This window comes from Channa argus, unplaced genomic scaffold, assembly GCF_033026475.1.
Source record: "Channa argus isolate prfri unplaced genomic scaffold, Channa argus male v1.0 Contig022, whole genome shotgun sequence".
Classification (NCBI taxonomy): domain Eukaryota; kingdom Metazoa; phylum Chordata; class Actinopteri; order Anabantiformes; family Channidae; genus Channa; species Channa argus.
In genome coordinates, this window is record NW_027125241.1 from 219,332 (window position 1) to 236,891 (window position 17,560).

General features: G+C 43.7%; 8 non-coding genes across 8 annotated transcripts; all 8 read left to right on the plus strand.

Moving 5' to 3' along the window:
* The first annotated feature begins 182 nt into the window (after positions 1 to 182).
* Positions 183 to 255, plus strand: trnam-cau (transfer RNA methionine (anticodon CAU)). Its single transcript has one exon. It is a non-coding gene; the product is annotated as a tRNA-Met (tRNA).
* A 2,589-nt stretch (positions 256 to 2,844) lies between these two features.
* Positions 2,845 to 2,917, plus strand: trnam-cau (transfer RNA methionine (anticodon CAU)). The gene has a single exon. It is a non-coding gene; the product is annotated as a tRNA-Met (tRNA).
* A 1,775-nt stretch (positions 2,918 to 4,692) lies between these two features.
* Positions 4,693 to 4,765, plus strand: trnam-cau (transfer RNA methionine (anticodon CAU)). The gene has a single exon. It is a non-coding gene; the product is annotated as a tRNA-Met (tRNA).
* Positions 4,766 to 6,253: 1,488 nt separating this feature from the next.
* Positions 6,254 to 6,324, plus strand: trnag-gcc (transfer RNA glycine (anticodon GCC)). The gene has a single exon. It is a non-coding gene; the product is annotated as a tRNA-Gly (tRNA).
* Positions 6,325 to 6,502: 178 nt separating this feature from the next.
* On the plus strand, positions 6,503 to 6,575 carry trnam-cau (transfer RNA methionine (anticodon CAU)). The gene has a single exon. It is a non-coding gene; the product is annotated as a tRNA-Met (tRNA).
* A 4,413-nt stretch (positions 6,576 to 10,988) lies between these two features.
* On the plus strand, positions 10,989 to 11,061 carry trnam-cau (transfer RNA methionine (anticodon CAU)). The gene has a single exon. It is a non-coding gene; the product is annotated as a tRNA-Met (tRNA).
* Positions 11,062 to 12,686: 1,625 nt separating this feature from the next.
* Positions 12,687 to 12,759, plus strand: trnam-cau (transfer RNA methionine (anticodon CAU)). The gene has a single exon. It is a non-coding gene; the product is annotated as a tRNA-Met (tRNA).
* Positions 12,760 to 14,535: 1,776 nt separating this feature from the next.
* Positions 14,536 to 14,608, plus strand: trnam-cau (transfer RNA methionine (anticodon CAU)). Its single transcript has one exon. It is a non-coding gene; the product is annotated as a tRNA-Met (tRNA).
* The last annotated feature ends 2,952 nt before the right edge of the window (positions 14,609 to 17,560 follow it).

Sequence of the window (17,560 nt, forward strand, 5' to 3'; positions counted from 1 at the left end):
TGCAAGCGCCTCTTTAAAAGTCTCAGCTTGACTGACTGATATGCAGTAACAGAGGTCTCAGCCTTCTACTTATTCTCAGGACAATTAATGAAGACCCAATTAAGTGTGTCAATGCTATTGTCTTTATGAAATGCGAAAAGGTGTTTACAATTGTTTTTCAATTTAGCAGGCGCATTCCCTCAGCCTCGTTGGCGCAGTTGGCAGCGCGTCAGTCTCATAATCTGAAGGTCGTGAGTTCAAGCCTCACACGAGGCAGGTTTTTCGTAGAATGGACAGCTTCGACATATGTGCGGTCCTCTACCTTCCAGAGACAGCATTGGTAATCCAAAGGTCAAAGGAATAAAGTCTTCAGCACAACAAGTGTTCTTTCCGTGAACTCCAGCTCCCCTCTCTAGTACCGAGATTTGTGCCAGTCAAGGAGCTTAGACTTCAACACCTGCACATTTTCACACCACTAGAATGACATGAAACAGAACAAAGGAAAAAGGCAAGGTATGCTATAAAGATGTTTTAAGACATTTCTACCTTCTCTCCATCTGTTGAGTAGACGTGATGGGTGGACAGCTTCCGAAACAGTTTTACCTTTCAACAAAACATTCTGTCCCAAGTACAAATGTCATTAGTGCGACTGTCCAGTGGTGCAGTGGAACACAATGTGGGCATTGGTAGTTCAGTGGTGATGAGGTTAGTATGTGGTTTAGTATGTAGTACTGATGGACCATCAAGAAAAAGATTCTGTCTACACGCGATGGCGTCTTCAATGGAACTCCTTTTTCCAACACGTGGGCATTGGTGGTCCAGTGGTCGAATTCTCGCCTGCCACGCGGGAGACCCGGGTTCGATTCCCGGCCAATGTAAGCGCCTCTTTAAAAGTCTCAGCTTGACTGACTGATATGCAGTAACAGAGGTCTCAGCCTTCTATTTATTCTCAGGACAATTAATGAAGACCCAATTAAGTGTGTCAATGCTATTGTCTTTATGAAATGCGAAAAGGTGTTTACAATTAACAGTTGGCAGCGCGTCAGTCTCATAATCTGAAGGTCGTGAGTTCAAGCCTCACACGAGGCAGGTTTTTCGTAGAATGGACAGCTTCGACATATGTGCGGTCCTCTACCTTCCAGAGACAGCATTGGTAATCCAAAGGTCAAAGGAATAAAGTCTTCAGCACAACAAGTGTTCTTTCCGTGAACTCCAGCTCCCCTCTCTAGTACCGAGATTTGTGCCAGTCAAGGAGCTTAGACTTCAACACCTGCACATTTTCACACCACTAGAATGACATGAAACAGAACAAAGGAAAAAGGGAGGGTATGCTATAAAGATGTTTTGAGACAGTTCTACCTTCTCTCCATCTCTTGAGTAGACGTGAGGGCTGGGCAGCCTCCGAAACTGTTTTACCATCCAACAAAACATTCTGTCCCAAGTACTAACCTCAATAGTCTGAAGACAATTAATGAAGACTCAATTAAGGGCGTCAATGCTATTGCCTTTGTGAAATGCGAAAAGATGTTTACATTTTTTCAATTTAGCATGCTTTTTCCCTCAGCCTCGGTAGTTCAGTGGTGATGAGGATAGATGTGATGAGGTGTTTACATTTTTTGTCAAGCCTGACACGAGGCAGGTCTATTGTAGAATGGCCAGCTTGGACATATGTGCAGTCCTCTACCTTCTAGAGAGAGCATTGGTAATGCAAAGGACAAAGGAATAAAGGCTTTAGGAGAACAAGTGTTTTTTTCCGTGAACTCTAGATGCTTAAAGCATATATAAAACCTAAAATTCAACCCAAACTAAAGCGGACATCCAGGAATTGCGCTCCCCTGTCTAATACCCAAGATGTGTGCCAGTCAAGGAGCTTAGATTTCAACACCTGCAAATTTTCACACCACTAGAAGGGCATGAAACAGAACAAATGAAAAAGGGAAGGTATGCTATAAAGATGTTTTAAAACATTTCTACCTTCTCTCCATCTCTTGAGTAGACGTGATGGGTGGACAGCTTCCGAAACAGTTTTCCAACAAAACATTCTGTCCCAAGTACTAACTTCATTAGTGTGACTGTCCAGAGGTGCAGTGGAACACAATGTGGGCATTGGTAGTTCAGTGGTGATGAGGTTAGTGTGTGGTTTAGTACGTAGTACTGATGGACCATCAAAAAACATTCTGTCTACACACGATGGCGTCTTCAATGGAACTCCTTTCTCCGGCACATGGGCATTGGTGGTTCAGTGGTCGAATTCTCGCCTCTGCATCTGCAAATTCTCACCCCACTAGAATGGCATGAAACACAACAAAGGGAAAAAGGAAGGTATGCTATAAAGATGATTTAAGACACTTCTACCTTCTCTCCATCTCTTGAGTAGACACGAGGGTTGGGCAGTTTCCGAAACTGTTTTACCTTTCAGCAAAACATTCTGTCCCAATTACAAATGTCATTAGTGCGATTGTCCAGTGGTGCAGTGGAACACAATGTGAGCATTGGTAGTTCAGTGGTGATGAGGTTAGTATGTGGTTTAGTATGTAGTACTGATGGACCATCAAGAAAAAGATTCTATCTACACGCGATGGCGTCTTCAATGGAACTCCTTTTTCCAACACGTGGGCATTGGTGGTTCAGTGGTCGAATTCTCGCCTGCCACGCGGGAGACCCGGGTTGGATTCCCAGTCAATGCAAGCGCCTCTTTAAAAGTCTCAGCTTGACTGACTGATATGCAGTAACAGAGGTCTCAGCCTTCTATTTATTCTCAGGACAATTAATGAAGACCCAATTAAGTGTGTCAATGCTATTGTCTTTATGAAATGCGAAAAGGTGTTTACAATTGTTTTTCAATTTAGCAGGCGCATTCCCTCAGCCTCGTTGGCGCAGTTGGCAGCGCGTCAGTCTCATAATCTGAAGGTCGTGAGTTCAAGCCTCACACGAGGCAGGTTTTTCGTAGAATGGACAGCTTCGACATATGTGCGGTCCTTTACCTTCCAGAGACAGCATTGGTAATCCAAAGGTCAAAGGAATAAAGTCTTCAGCACAACAAGTGTTCTTTCCGTGAACTCCAGCTCCCCTCTCTAGTACCGAGATTTGTGCCAGTCAAGGAGCTTAGACTTCAACACCTGCACATTTTCACACCACTAGAATGACATGAAACAGAACAAAGGAAAAAGGGGGGGTATGCTATAAAGATGTTTTGAGACAGTTCTACCTTCTCTCCATCTCTTGAGTAGACGTGAGGGCTGGGCAGCCTCCGAAACTGTTTTACCATCCAACAAAACATTCTGTCCCAAGTACTAACCTCAATAGTCTGAAGACAATTAATGAAGACTCAATTAAGGGCGTCAATGCTATTGCCTTTGTGAAATGCGAAAAGATGTTTACATTTTTTCAATTTAGCATGCTTTTTCCCTCAGCCTCGGTAGTTCAGTGGTGATGAGGATAGATGTGATGAGGTGTTTACATTTTTTGTCAAGCCTGACACGAGGCAGGTCTATTGTAGAATGGCCAGCTTGGACATATGTGCAGTCCTCTACCTTCTAGAGAGAGCATTGGTAATGCAAAGGACAAAGGAATAAAGGCTTTAGGAGAACAAGTGTTTTTTTCCGTGAACTCTAGATGCTTAAAGCATATATAAACCTAAAATTCAACCCAAACTAAAGCGGACATCCAGGAATTGCGCTCCCCTGTCTAATACCCAAGATGTGTGCCAGTCAAGGAGCTTAGATTTCAACACCTGCAAATTTTCACACCACTAGAAGGGCATGAAACAGAACAAAGGAAAAAGGGAAGGTATGCTATAAAGATGTTTTAAGACATTTCTACCTTCTCTCCATCTCTTGAGTAGACGTGATGGGTGGACAGCTTCCGAAACAGTTTTCCAACAAAACATTCTGTCCCAAGTACTAACTTCATTAGTGTGACTGTCCAGAGGTGCAGTGGAACACAATGTGGGCATTGGTAGTTCAGTGGTGATGAGGTTAGTGTGTGGTTTAGTACGTAGTACTGATGGACCATCAAAAAACATTCTGTCTACACGCGATGGCGTCTTCAATAGAACTCTTTTCTACGGCACATGGGCATTGGTGGTTCAGTGGTCGAATTCTCGCCTCTGCATCTGCAAATTCTCACCCCACTAGGATGGCATGAAACACAACAAAGGGAAAAAGGAAGGTATGCTATAAAGATGATTTAAGACACTTCTACCTTCTCTCCATCTCTTGAGTACACACGAGGGTTGGGCAGTTTCCGAAACTGTTTTACCTTTCAGCAAAACATTCTGTCCCAAGTACAAATGTCATTAGTGCGACTGACCAGTGGTGCAGTGGAACACAATGTGGGCATTGGTAGTTCAGTGGTGATGAGGTTAGTATGTGGTTTAGTATGTAGTACTGATGGACCATCAAGAAAAAGATTCTGTCTACACGCGATGGCGTCTTCAATGGAACTCCTTTTTCCAACACGTGGGCATTGGTGGTTCAGTGGTCGAATTCTCGCCTGCCACGCGGGAGACCCGGGTTGGATTCCCGGTCAATGCAAGCGCCTCTTTAAAAGTCTCAGCTTGACTGACTGATATGCAGTAACAGAGGTCTCAGCCTTCTATTTATTCTCAGGACAATTAATGAAGACCCAATTAAGTGTGTCAATGCTATTGTCTTTATGAAATGCGAAAAGGTGTTTACAATTGTTTTTCAATTTAGCAGGCGCATTCCCTCAGCCTCGTTGGCGCAGTTGGCAGCGCGTCAGTCTCATAATCTCAAGGTCGTGAGTTCAAGCCTCACACGAGGCAGGTTTTTCGTAGAATGGACAGCTTCGACATATGTGCGGTCCTCTACCTTCCAGAGACAGCATTGGTAATCCAAAGGTCAAAGGAATAAAGTCTTCAGCACAACAAGTGTTCTTTCCGTGAACTCCAGCTCCCCTCTCTAGTACCGAGATTTGTGCCAGTCAAGGAGCTTAGACTTCAACACCTGCACATTTTCACACCACTAGAATGACATGAAACAGAACAAAGGAAAAAGGGAGGGTATGCTATAAAGATGTTTTGAGACAGTTCTACCTTCTCTCCATCTCTTGAGTAGACGTGAGGGCTGGGCAGCCTCCGAAACTGTTTTACCATCCAACAAAACATTCTGTCCCAAGTACTAACCTCAATAGTCTGAAGACAATTAATGAAGACTCAATTAAGGGCGTCAATGCTATTGCCTTTGTGAAATGCGAAAAGATGTTTACATTTTTTCAATTTAGCATGCTTTTTCCCTCAGCCTCGGTAGTTCAGTGGTGATGAGGATAGATGTGATGAGGTGTTTACATTTTTTGTCAAGCCTGACACGAGGCAGGTCTATTGTAGAATGGCCAGCTTGGACATATGTGCAGTCCTCTACCTTCTAGAGAGAGCATTGGTAATGCAAAGGACAAAGGAATAAAGGCTTTAGGAGAACAAGTGTTTTTTTCCGTGAACTCTAGATGCTTAAAGCATATATAAACCTAAAATTCAACCCAAACTAAAGCGGACATCCAGGAATTGCGCTCCCCTGTCTAATACCCAAGATGTGTGCCAGTCAAGGAGCTTAGATTTCAACACCTGCAAATTTTCACACCACTAGAAGGGCATGAAACAGAACAAAGGAAAAAGGGAAGGTATGCTATAAAGATGTTTTAAGACATTTCTACCTTCTCTCCATCTCTTGAGTAGACGTGATGGGTGGACAGCTTCCGAAACAGTTTTCCAACAAAACATTCTGTCCCAAGTACTAACTTCATTAGTGTGACTGTCCAGAGGTGCAGTGGAACACAATGTGGGCATTGGTAGTTCAGTGGTGATGAGGTTAGTGTGTGGTTTAGTACGTAGTACTGATGGACCATCAAAAAACATTCTGTCTACACGCGATGGCGTCTTCAATGGAACTCCTTTCTCCGGCACATGGGTATTGGTGGTTCAGTGGTCGAATTTTCGCCTCTGCATCTGCAAATTCTCACCCCACTAGAATGGCATGAAACACAACAAAGGGAAAAAGGAAGGTATGCTATAAAGATGATTTAAGACACTTCTACCTTCTCTCCATCTCTTGAGTAGACACGAGGGTTGGGCAGTTTCCGAAACTGTTTTACCTTTCAGCAAAACATTCTGTCCCAAGTACAAATGTCATTAGTGCGACTGTCCAGTGGTGCAGTGGAACACAATGTGTTTAGTATGTAGTACTGATGGACCATCAAGAAAAAGATTCTGTCTACACGCGATGGCGTCTTCAATGGAACTCCTTTTTCCAACACGTGGGCATTGGTGGTTCAGTGGTCGAATTCTCGCCTGCCACGCGGGAGACCCGGGTTCGATTCCCGGCCAATGCAAGCGCCTCTTTAAAAGTCTCAGCTTGACTGACTGATATGCAGTAACAGAGGTCTCAGCCTTCTATTTATTCTCAGGACAATTAATGAAGACCCAATTAAGTGTGTCAATGCTATTGTCTTTATGAAATGCGAAAAGGTGTTTACAATTGTTTTTCAATTTAGCAGGCGCATTCCCTCAGCCTCGTTGGCGCAGTTGGCAGCGCGTCAGTCTCATAATCTGAAGGTCGTGAGTTCAAGCCTCACACGAGGCAGGTTTTTCGTAGAATGGACAGCTTCGACATATGTGCGGTCCTCTACCTTCCAGAGACAGCATTGGTAATCCAAAGGTCAAAGGAATAAAGTCTTCAGCACAACAAGTGTTCTTTCCGTGAACTCCAGCTCCCCTCTCTAGTACCGAGATTTGTGCCAGTCAAGGAGCTTAGACTTCAACACCTGCACATTTTCACACCACTAGAATGACATGAAACAGAACAAAGGAAAAAGGGAAGGTATGCTATAAAGATGTTTTAAGACATTTCTACCTTCTCTCCATCTGTTGAGTAGACGTGATGGGTGGACAGCTTCCGAAACAGTTTTACCTTTCAACAAAACATTCTGTCCCAAGTACAAATGTCATTAGTGCGACTGTCCAGTGGTGCAGTGGAACACAATGTGGGCATTGGTAGTTCAGTGGTGATGAGGTTAGTATGTGGTTTAGTATGTAGTACTGATGGACCATCAAAAAACATTCTGTCTACACGCGATGGCGTCTTCAATGGAACTCCTTTCTCCGGCACATGGGCATTGGTGGTTCAGTGGTCGAATTCTCGCCTCTGCATCTGCAAATTCTCACCCCACTAGAATGGCATGAAACACAACAAAGGTAAAAAGGAAGGTATGCTATAAAGATGATTTAAGACACTTCTACCTTCTCTCCATCTCTTGAGTAGACACGAGGGATGGGCAGTTTCCGAAACTGTTTTACCTGGCGTTGGTGGTTCAGTGGTGATGAGGTTAGTGTGTGGTTTAGTACGTAGTACTGATGGACCATCAAAAAACATTCTGTCTACACGCGATGGCGTCTTCAATGGAACTCCTTTCTCCGGCACATGGGCATTGGTGGTTCAGTGGTCGAATTCTCGCCTCTGCATCTGCAAATTCTCACCCCACTAGAATGGCATGAAACACAACAAAGGTAAAAAGGAAGGTATGCTATAAAGATGATTTAAGACACTTCTACCTTCTCTCCATCTCTTGAGTAGACGTGATGGGTGGACAGCTTCCGAAACAGTTTTACCTTTCAACAAAACATTCTGTCCCAAGTACAAATGTCATTAGTGCGACTGTCCAGTGGTGCAGTGGAACACAATGTGGGCATTGGTAGTTCAGTGGTGATGAGGTTAGTATGTGGTTTAGTATGTAGTACTGATGGACCATCAAGAAAAAGATTCTGTCTACACGCGATGGCGTCTTCAATGGAACTCCTTTTTCCAATACGTGGGCATTGGTGGTTCAATGGTCGAATTCTCTCCTGCCACGCGGGAGAGCCGGGTTCGATTCCCGGCCAATGCAAGCGCCTCTTTAAAAGTCTCAGCTTGACTGACTGATATGCAGTAACAGAGGTCTCAGCCTTCTATTTATTCTCAGGACAATTAATGAAGACCCAATTAAGTGTGTCAATGCTATTGTCTTTATGAAATGCGAAAAGGTGTTTACAATTAACAGTTGGCAGCGCGTCAGTCTCATAATCTGAAGGTCGTGAGTTCAAGCCTCACACGAGGCAGGTTTTTCGTAGAATGGACAGCTTCGACATATGTGCGGTCCTCTACCTTCCAGACACAGCATTGGTAATCCAAAGGTCAAAGGAATAAAGTCTTCAGCACAACAAGTGTTCTTTCCGTGAACTCCAGCTCCCCTCTCTAGTACCGAGACTTGTGCCAGTCAAGGAGCTTAGACTTCAACACCTGCACATTTTCACACCACTAGAATGACATGAAACAGAACAAAGGAAAAAGGGAGGGTATGCTATAAAGATGTTTTGAGACAGTTCTACCTTCTCTCCATCTCTTGAGTAGACTTGAGGGCTGGGCAGCCTCCGAAACTGTTTTACAACAAAACATTCTGTCCCAAGTACTAACCTCAATAGTCTGAAGACAATTAATGAAGACTCAATTAAGGGCGTCAATGCTATTGCCTTTGTGAAATGCGAAAAGATGTTTACATTTTTTCAATTTAGCATGCTTTTTCCCTCAGCCACGCTGAGGGTCACGTGTAGGTGATGAGGAGAGATGTGATGAGGTGTTTACATTTTTTGTCAAGCCTGACACGAGGCAGGTCTATTGTAGAATGGCCAGCTTGGACATATGTGCAGTCCTCTACCTTCTAGAGAGAGCATTGGTAATGGAAAGGACAAAGGAATAAAGGCTTTAGGAGAACAAGTGTTTTTTTCCGTGAATTCTAGATGCTTAAAGCATATATAAAACCTAAAATTCAAGCCAAACTAAAGCGGACATCCAGGAATTGCGCTCCCCTGTCTAATACCCAAGATGTGTGCCAGTCAAGGAGCTTAGATTTCAACACCTGCAAATTTTCACACCACTAGAAGGGCATGAAACACAACAAAAGAAAAAGGGAAGGTATGCTATAAAGAAACTGTTTTACCATCCAACAAAACATTCTGTCCCAAGTACTAACCTCAATAGTCTGAAGACAATTAATGAAGACTCAATTAAGGGCGTCAATGCTATTGCCTTTGTGAAATGCGAAAAGTTGTTTACATTTTTTCAATTTAGCATGCTTTTTCCCTCAGCCTCGGTAGTTCAGTGGTGATGAGGATAGATGTGATGAGGTGTTTATATTTTTTGTCAAGCCTGACACGAGGCAGGTCTATTGTAGAATGGACAGCTTCGACATATGTGCGGTCCTCTACCTTCCAGAGACAGCATTGGTAATCCAAAGGTCAAAGGAATAAAGTCTTCAGCACAACAAGTGTTCTTTCCGTGAACTCCAGCTCCCCTCTCTAGTACCGAGATTTGTGCCAGTCAAGGAGCTTAGACTTCAACACCTGCACATTTTCACACCACTAGAATGACATGAAACAGAACAAAGGAAAAAGGGAGGGTATTCTATAAAGATGTTTTGAGACAGTTCTACCTTCTCTCCATCTCTTGAGTAGACGTGAGGGCTGGGCAGCCTCCGAAACTGTTTTACCATCCAACAAAACATTCTGTCCCAAGTACTAACCTCATTAGTCTGAAGACAATTAATGAAGACTCAATTAAGGGCGTCAATGCTATTGCCTTTGTGAAATGCGAAAAGATGTTTACATTTTTTCAATTTAGCATGCTTTTTCCCTCAGCCTCGGTAGTTCAGTGGTGATGAGGATAGATGTGATGAGGTGGTGTTTACATTTTTTGTCAAGCCTGACACGAGGCAGGTCTATTGTAGAATGGCCAGCTTGGACATATGTGCAGTCCTCTACCTTCTAGAGAGAGCATTGGTAATGCAAAGGACAAAGGAATAAAGGCTTTAGGAGAACAAGTGTTTTTTTCCGTGAACTCTAGATGCTTAAAGCATATATAAAACCTAAAATTCAAGCCAAACTAAAGCGGACATCCAGGAATTGCGCTCCCCTGTCTAATACCCAAGATGTGTGCCAGTCAAGGAGCTTAGATTTCAACACCTGCAAATTTTCACACCACTAGAAGGGCATGAAACAGAACAAAGGAAAAAGGGAAGGTATGCTATAAAGATGTTTTAAGACATTTCTACCTTCTCTCCATCTGTTGAGTAGACGTGATGGGTGGACAGCTTCCGAAACAGTTTTACCTTTCAACAAAACATTCTGTCCCAAGTACAAATGTCATTAGTGCGACTGTCCAGTGGTGCAGTGGAACACAATGTGGGCATTGGTAGTTCAGTGGTGATGAGGTTAGTATGTGGTTTAGTACGTAGTACTGATGGACCATCAAAAAACATTCTGTCTACACGCGATGGCGTCTTCAATGGAACTCCTGTCTCCGGCACATGGGCATTGGTGGTTCAGTGGTCGAATTCTCGCCTCTGCATCTGCAAATTCTCACCCCACTAGAATGGCATGAAACACAACAAAGGGAAAAAGGAAGGTATGCTATAAAGATGATTTAAGACACTTCTACCTTCTCTCCATCTCTTGAGTAGACACGAGGGTTGGGCAGTTTTCGAACCTGTTTTACCTTTCAGCAAAACATTCTGTCCCAAGTACAAATGTCATTAGTGCGACTGTCCAGTGGTGCAGTGGAACACAATGTGGGCATTGGTAGTTCAGTGGTGATGAGGTTAGTATGTGGTTTAGTATGTAGTACTGATGGACCATCAAGAAAAAGATTCTGTCTACACGCGATGGCGTCTTCAATGGAACTCCTTTTTCCAACACGTGGGCATTGGTGGTTCAGTGGTCGAATTCTCGCCTGCTACGCGGGAGACCCGGGTTCGATTCCCGGCCAATGCAAGCACCTCTTTAAAAGTCTCACAACTCAAAATGAGCGCAGCTTGACTGACTGATATGCAGTAACAGAGGTCTCAGCCTTCTATTTATTCTCAGGACAATTAATGAAGACCCAATTAAGTGTGTCAATGCTATTGTCTTTATGAAATGCGAAAAGGTGATTACAATTGTTTTTCAATTTAGCAGGCGCATTCCCTCAGCCTCGTTGGCGCAGTTGGCAGCGCGTCAGTCTCATAATCTGAAGGTCGTGAGTTCAAGCCTCACACGAGGCAGGTTTTTCGTAGAATGGACAGCTTCGACATATGTGCGGTCCTCTACCTTCCAGAGACAGCATTGGTAATCCAAAGGTCAAAGGAATAAAGTCTTCAGCACAACAAGTGTTCTTTCCGTGAACTCCAGCTCCCCTCTCTAGTACCGAGACTTGTGCCAGTCAAGGAGCTTAGACTTCAACACCTGCACATTTTCACACCACTAGAATGACATGAAACAGAACAAAGGAAAAAGGGGGGGTATGCTATAAAGATGTTTTGAGACAGTTCTACCTTCTCTCCATCTCTTGAGTAGACGTGAGGGCTGGGCAGCCTCCGAAACTGTTTTACCATCCAACAAAACATTCTGTCCCAAGTACTAACCTCAATAGTCTGAAGACAATTAATGAAGACTCAATTAAGGGCGTCAATGCTATTGCCTTTGTGAAATGCGAAAAGATGTTTACATTTTTTCAATTTAGCATGCTTTTTCCCTCAGCCTCGGTAGTTCAGTGGTGATGAGGATAGATGTGATGAGGTGTTTACATTTTTTGTCAAGCCTGACACGAGGCAGGTCTATTGTAGAATGGCCAGCTTGGACATATGTGCAGTCCTCTACCTTCTAGAGAGAGCATTGGTAATGCAAAGGACAAAGGAATAAAGGCTTTAGGAGAACAAGTGTTTTTTTCCGTGAACTCTAGATGCTTAAAGCATATATAAACCTAAAATTCAACCCAAACTAAAGCGGACATCCAGGAATTGCGCTCCCCTGTCTAATACCCAAGATGTGTGCCAGTCAAGGAGCTTAGATTTCAACACCTGCAAATTTTCACACCACTAGAAGGGCATGAAACAGAACAAAGGAAAAAGGGAAGGTATGCTATAAAGATGTTTTAAGACATTTCTACCTTCTCTCCATCTCTTGATTAGACGTGATGGGTGGACAGCTTCCAAAACAGTTTTCCAACAAAACATTCTGTCCCAAGTACTAACTTCATTAGTGTGACTGTCCAGAGGTGCAGTGGAACACAATGTGGGCATTGGTAGTTCAGTGGTGATGAGGTTAGTGTGTGGTTTAGTACGTAGTACTGATGGACCATCAAAAAACATTCTGTCTACACGCGATGGCGTCTTCAATGGAACTCCTTTCTCCGGCACATGGGCATTGGTGGTTCAGTGGTCGAATTCTCGCCTCTGCATCTGCAAATTCTCACCCCACTAGAATGGCATGAAACACAACAAAGGGAAAAAGGAAGGTATGCTATAAAGATGATTTAAGACACTTCTACCTTCTCTCCATCTCTTGAGTAGACACGAGGGTTGGGCAGTTTCCGAAACTGTTTTACCTTTCAGCAAAACATTCTGTCCCAAGTACAAATGTCATTAGTGCGACTGTCCAGTGGTGCAGTGGAACACAATGTGGGCATTGGTAGTTCAGTGGTGATGAGGTTAGTATGTGGTTTAGGCTCCAAGCGCCTCTTTAAAAGTCTCAGCTTGACTGACTGATATGCAGTAACAGAGGTCTCAGCCTTCTATTTATTCTCAGGACAATTAATGAAGACCCAATTAAGTGTGTCAATGCTATTGTCTTTATGAAATGCGAAAAGGTGTTTACAATTGTTTTTCAATTTAGCAGGCGCATTCCCTCAGCCTCGTTGGCGCAGTTGGCAGCGCGTCAGTCTCATAATCTGAAGGTCGTGAGTTCAAGCCTCACACGAGGCAGGTTTTTCGTAGAATGGACAGCTTCGACATATGTGCGGTCCTCTACCTTCCAGAGACAGCATTGGTAATCCAAAGGTCAAAGGAATAAAGTCTTCAGCACAACAAGTGTTCTTTCCGTGAACTCCAGCTCCCCTCTCTAGTACCGAGACTTGTGCCAGTCAAGGAGCTTAGACTTCAACACCTGCACATTTTCACACCACTAGAATGACATGAAACACAACAAAGGAAAAAGGGAAGGTATGCTATAAAGATGTTTTGAGACAGTTCTACCTTCTCTCCATCTCTTGAGTAGACTTGAGGGCTGGGCAGCCTCCGAAACTGTTTTACCATCCAACAAAACATTCTGTCCCAAGTACTAACCTCAATAGTCTGAAGACAATTAATGAAGACTCAATTAAGGGCGTCAATGCTATTGCCTTTGTGAAATGCGAAAAGATGTTTACATTTTTTCAATTTAGCATGCTTTTTCCCTCAGCCTCGGTAGTTCAGTGGTGATGAGGATAGATGTGATGAGGTGTTTACATTTTTTGTCAAGCCTGACACGAGGCAGGTCTATTGTAGAATGGCCAGCTTGGACATATGTGCAGTCCTCTACCTTCTAGAGAGAGCATTGGTAAAGCAAAGGACAAAGGAATAAAGGCTTTAGGAGAACAAGTGTTTTTTTCTGTGAACTCTAGATGCTTAAAGCATATATAAAACCTAAAATTCAAGCCAAACTAAAGCGGACATCCAGGAATTGCGCTCCCCTGTCTAATACCCAAGATGTGTGCCAGTCAAGGAGCTTAGATTTCAACACCTGCAAATTTTCACACCACTAGAAGGGCATGAAACAGAACAAAGGAAAAAGGGAAGGTATGCTATAAAGATGTTTTAAGACATTTCTACCCTCTCTCCATCTCTTGAGTAAACGTGATGGGTGGACAGCTTCCGAAACAGTTTTCCAACAAAACATTCTGTCCCAAGTACTAACTTTATTAGTGTGACTGTCCAGAGGTGCAGTGGAACACAATGTGGGCATTGGTAGTTCAGTGGTGATGAGGTTAGTGTGTGGTTTAGTACGTAGTACTGATGGACCATCAAAAAACATTCTGTCTACACGCGATGGCGTCTTCAATGGAACTCCTTTCTCCGGCACATGGGCATTGGTGGTTCAGTGGTCGAATTCTCGCCTCTGCATCTGCAAATTCTCACCCCACTAGAATGGCATGAAACACAACAAAGGGAAAAAGGAAGGTATGCTATAAAGATGATTTAAGACACTTCTACCTTCTCTCCATCTCTTGAGTACACACGAGGGTTGGGCAGTTTCCGAAACTGTTTTACCTTTCAGCAAAACATTCTGTCCCAAGTACAAATGTCATTAGTGCGACTGTCCAGTGGTGCAGTGGAACACAATGTGGGCATTGGTAGTTCAGTGGTGATGAGGTTAGTATGTGGTTTAGTATGTAGTACTGATGGACCATCAAGAAAAAGATTCTGTCTACACGCGATGGCGTCTTCAATGGAACTCCTTTTTCCAACACGTGGGCATTGGTGGTTCAGTGGTCGAATTCTCGCCTGCCACGCGGGAGACCCGGGTTTGATTCTCGGCCAATGCAAGCGCCTCTTTAAAAGTCTCAGCTTGACTGACTGATATGCAGTAACAGAGGTCTCAGCCTTCTACTTATTCTCAGGACAATTAATGAAGACCCAATTAAGTGTGTCAATGCTATTGTCTTTATGAAATGCGAAAAGGTGTTTACAATTGTTTTTCAATTTAGCAGGCGCATTCCCTCAGCCTCGTTGGCGCAGTTGGCAGCGCGTCAGTCTCATAATCTGAAGGTCGTGAGTTCAAGCCTCACACGAGGCAGGTTTTTCGTAGAATGGACAGCTTCGACATATGTGCGGTCCTCTACCTTCCAGAGACAGCATTGGTAATCCAAAGGTCAAAGGAATAAAGTCTTCAGCACAACAAGTGTTCTTTCCGTGAACTCCAGCTCCCCTCTCTAGTACCGAGATTTGTGCCAGTCAAGGAGCTTAGACTTCAACACCTGCACATTTTCACACCACTAGAATGACATGAAACAGAACAAAGGAAAAAGGCAAGGTATGCTATAAAGATGTTTTAAGACATTTCTACCTTCTCTCCATCTGTTGAGTAGACGTGATGGGTGGACAGCTTCCGAAACAGTTTTACCTTTCAACAAAACATTCTGTCCCAAGTACAAATGTCATTAGTGCGACTGTCCAGTGGTGCAGTGGAACACAATGTGGGCATTGGTAGTTCAGTGGTGATGAGGTTAGTATGTGGTTTAGTATGTAGTACTGATGGACCATCAAGAAAAAGATTCTGTCTACACGCGATGGCGTCTTCAATGGAACTCCTTTTTCCAACACGTGGGCATTGGTGGTCCAGTGGTCGAATTCTCGCCTGCCACGCGGGAGACCCGGGTTCGATTCCCGGCCAATGTAAGCGCCTCTTTAAAAGTCTCAGCTTGACTGACTGATATGCAGTAACAGAGGTCTCAGCCTTCTATTTATTCTCAGGACAATTAATGAAGACCCAATTAAGTGTGTCAATGCTATTGTTATTATGAAATGCGAAAAGGTGTTTACAATTAACAGTTGGCAGCGCGTCAGTCTCATAATCTGAAGGTCGTGAGTTCAAGCCTCACACGAGGCAGGTTTTTCGTAGAATGGACAGCTTCGACATATGTGCGGTCCTCTACCTTCCAGAGACAGCATTGGTAATCCAAAGGTCAAAGGAATAAAGTCTTCAGCACAACAAGTGTTCTTTCCGTGAACTCCAGCTCCCCTCTCTAGTACCGAGATTTGTGCCAGTCAAGGAGCTTAGACTTCAACACCTGCACATTTTCACACCACTAGAATGACATGAAACAGAACAAAGGAAAAAGGGAGGGTATGCTATAAAGATGTTTTGAGACAGTTCTACCTTCTCTCCATCTCTTGAGTAGACGTGAGGGCTGGGCAGCCTCCGAAACTGTTTTACCATCCAACAAAACATTCTGTCCCAAGTACTAACCTCAATAGTCTGAAGACAATTAATGAAGACTCAATTAAGGGCGTCAATGCTATTGCCTTTGTGAAATGCGAAAAGATGTTTACATTTTTTCAATTTAGCATGCTTTTTCCCTCAGCCTCGGTAGTTCAGTGGTGATGAGGATAGATGTGATGAGGTGTTTACATTTTTTGTCAAGCCTGACACGAGGCAGGTCTATTGTAGAATGGCCAGCTTGGACATATGTGCAGTCCTCTACCTTCTAGAGAGAGCATTGGTAATGCAAAGGACAAAGGAATAAAGGCTTTAGGAGAACAAGTGTTTTTTTCCGTGAACTCTAGATGCTTAAAGCATATATAAAACCTAAAATTCAACCCAAACTAAAGCGGACATCCAGGAATTGCGCTCCCCTGTCTAATACCCAAGATGTGTGCCAGTCAAGGAGCTTAGATTTCAACACCTGCAAATTTTCACACCACTAGAAGGGCATGAAACAGAACAAATGAAAAAGGGAAGGTATGCTATAAAGATGTTTTAAAACATTTCTACCTTCTCTCCATCTCTTGAGTAGACGTGATGGGTGGACAGCTTCCGAAACAGTTTTCCAACAAAACATTCTGTCCCAAGTACTAACTTCATTAGTGTGACTGTCCAGAGGTGCAGTGGAACACAATGTGGGCATTGGTAGTTCAGTGGTGATGAGGTTAGTGTGTGGTTTAGTACGTAGTACTGATGGACCATCAAAAAACATTCTGTCTACACGCGATGGCGTCTTCAATGGAACTCCTTTCTCCGGCACATGGGCATTGGTGGTTCAGTGGTCGAATTCTCGCCTCTGCATCTGCAAATTCTCACCCCACTAGAATGGCATGAAACACAACAAAGGTAAAAAGGAAGGTATGCTATAAAGATGATTTAAGACACTTCTACCTTCTCTCCATCTCTTGAGTAGACACGAGGGATGGGCAGTTTCCGAAACTGTTTTACCTGGCGTTGGTGGTTCAGTGGTGATGAGGTTAGTGTGTGGTTTAGTACGTAGTACTGATGGACCATCAAAAAACATTCTGTCTACACGCGATGGCGTCTTCAATGGAACTCCTTTCTCCGGCACATGGGCATTGGTGGTTCAGTGGTCGAATTCTCGCCTCTGCATCTGCAAATTCTCACCCCACTAGAATGGCATGAAACACAACAAAGGTAAAAAGGAAGGTATGCTATAAAGATGATTTAAGACACTTCTACCTTCTCTCCATCTCTTGAGTAGACGTGATGGGTGGACAGCTTCCGAAACAGTTTTACCTTTCAACAAAACATTCTGTCCCAAGTACAAATGTCATTAGTGCGACTGTCCAGTGGTGCAGTGGAACACAATGTGGGCATTGGTAGTTCAGTGGTGATGAGGTTAGTATGTGGTTTAGTATGTAGTACTGATGGACCATCAAGAAAAAGATTCTGTCTACACGCGATGGCGTCTTCAATGGAACTCCTTTTTCCAATACGTGGGCATTGGTGGTTCAATGGTCGAATTCTCTCCTGCCACGCGGGAGAGCCGGGTTCGATTCCCGGCCAATGCAAGCGCCTCTTTAAAAGTCTCAGCTTGACTGACTGATATGCAGTAACAGAGGTCTCAGCCTTCTATTTATTCTCAGGACAATTAATGAAGACCCAATTAAGTGTGTCAATGCTATTGTCTTTATGAAATGCGAAAAGGTGTTTACAATTAACAGTTGGCAGCGCGTCAGTCTCATAATCTGAAGGTCGTGAGTTCAAGCCTCACACGAGGCAGGTTTTTCGTAGAATGGA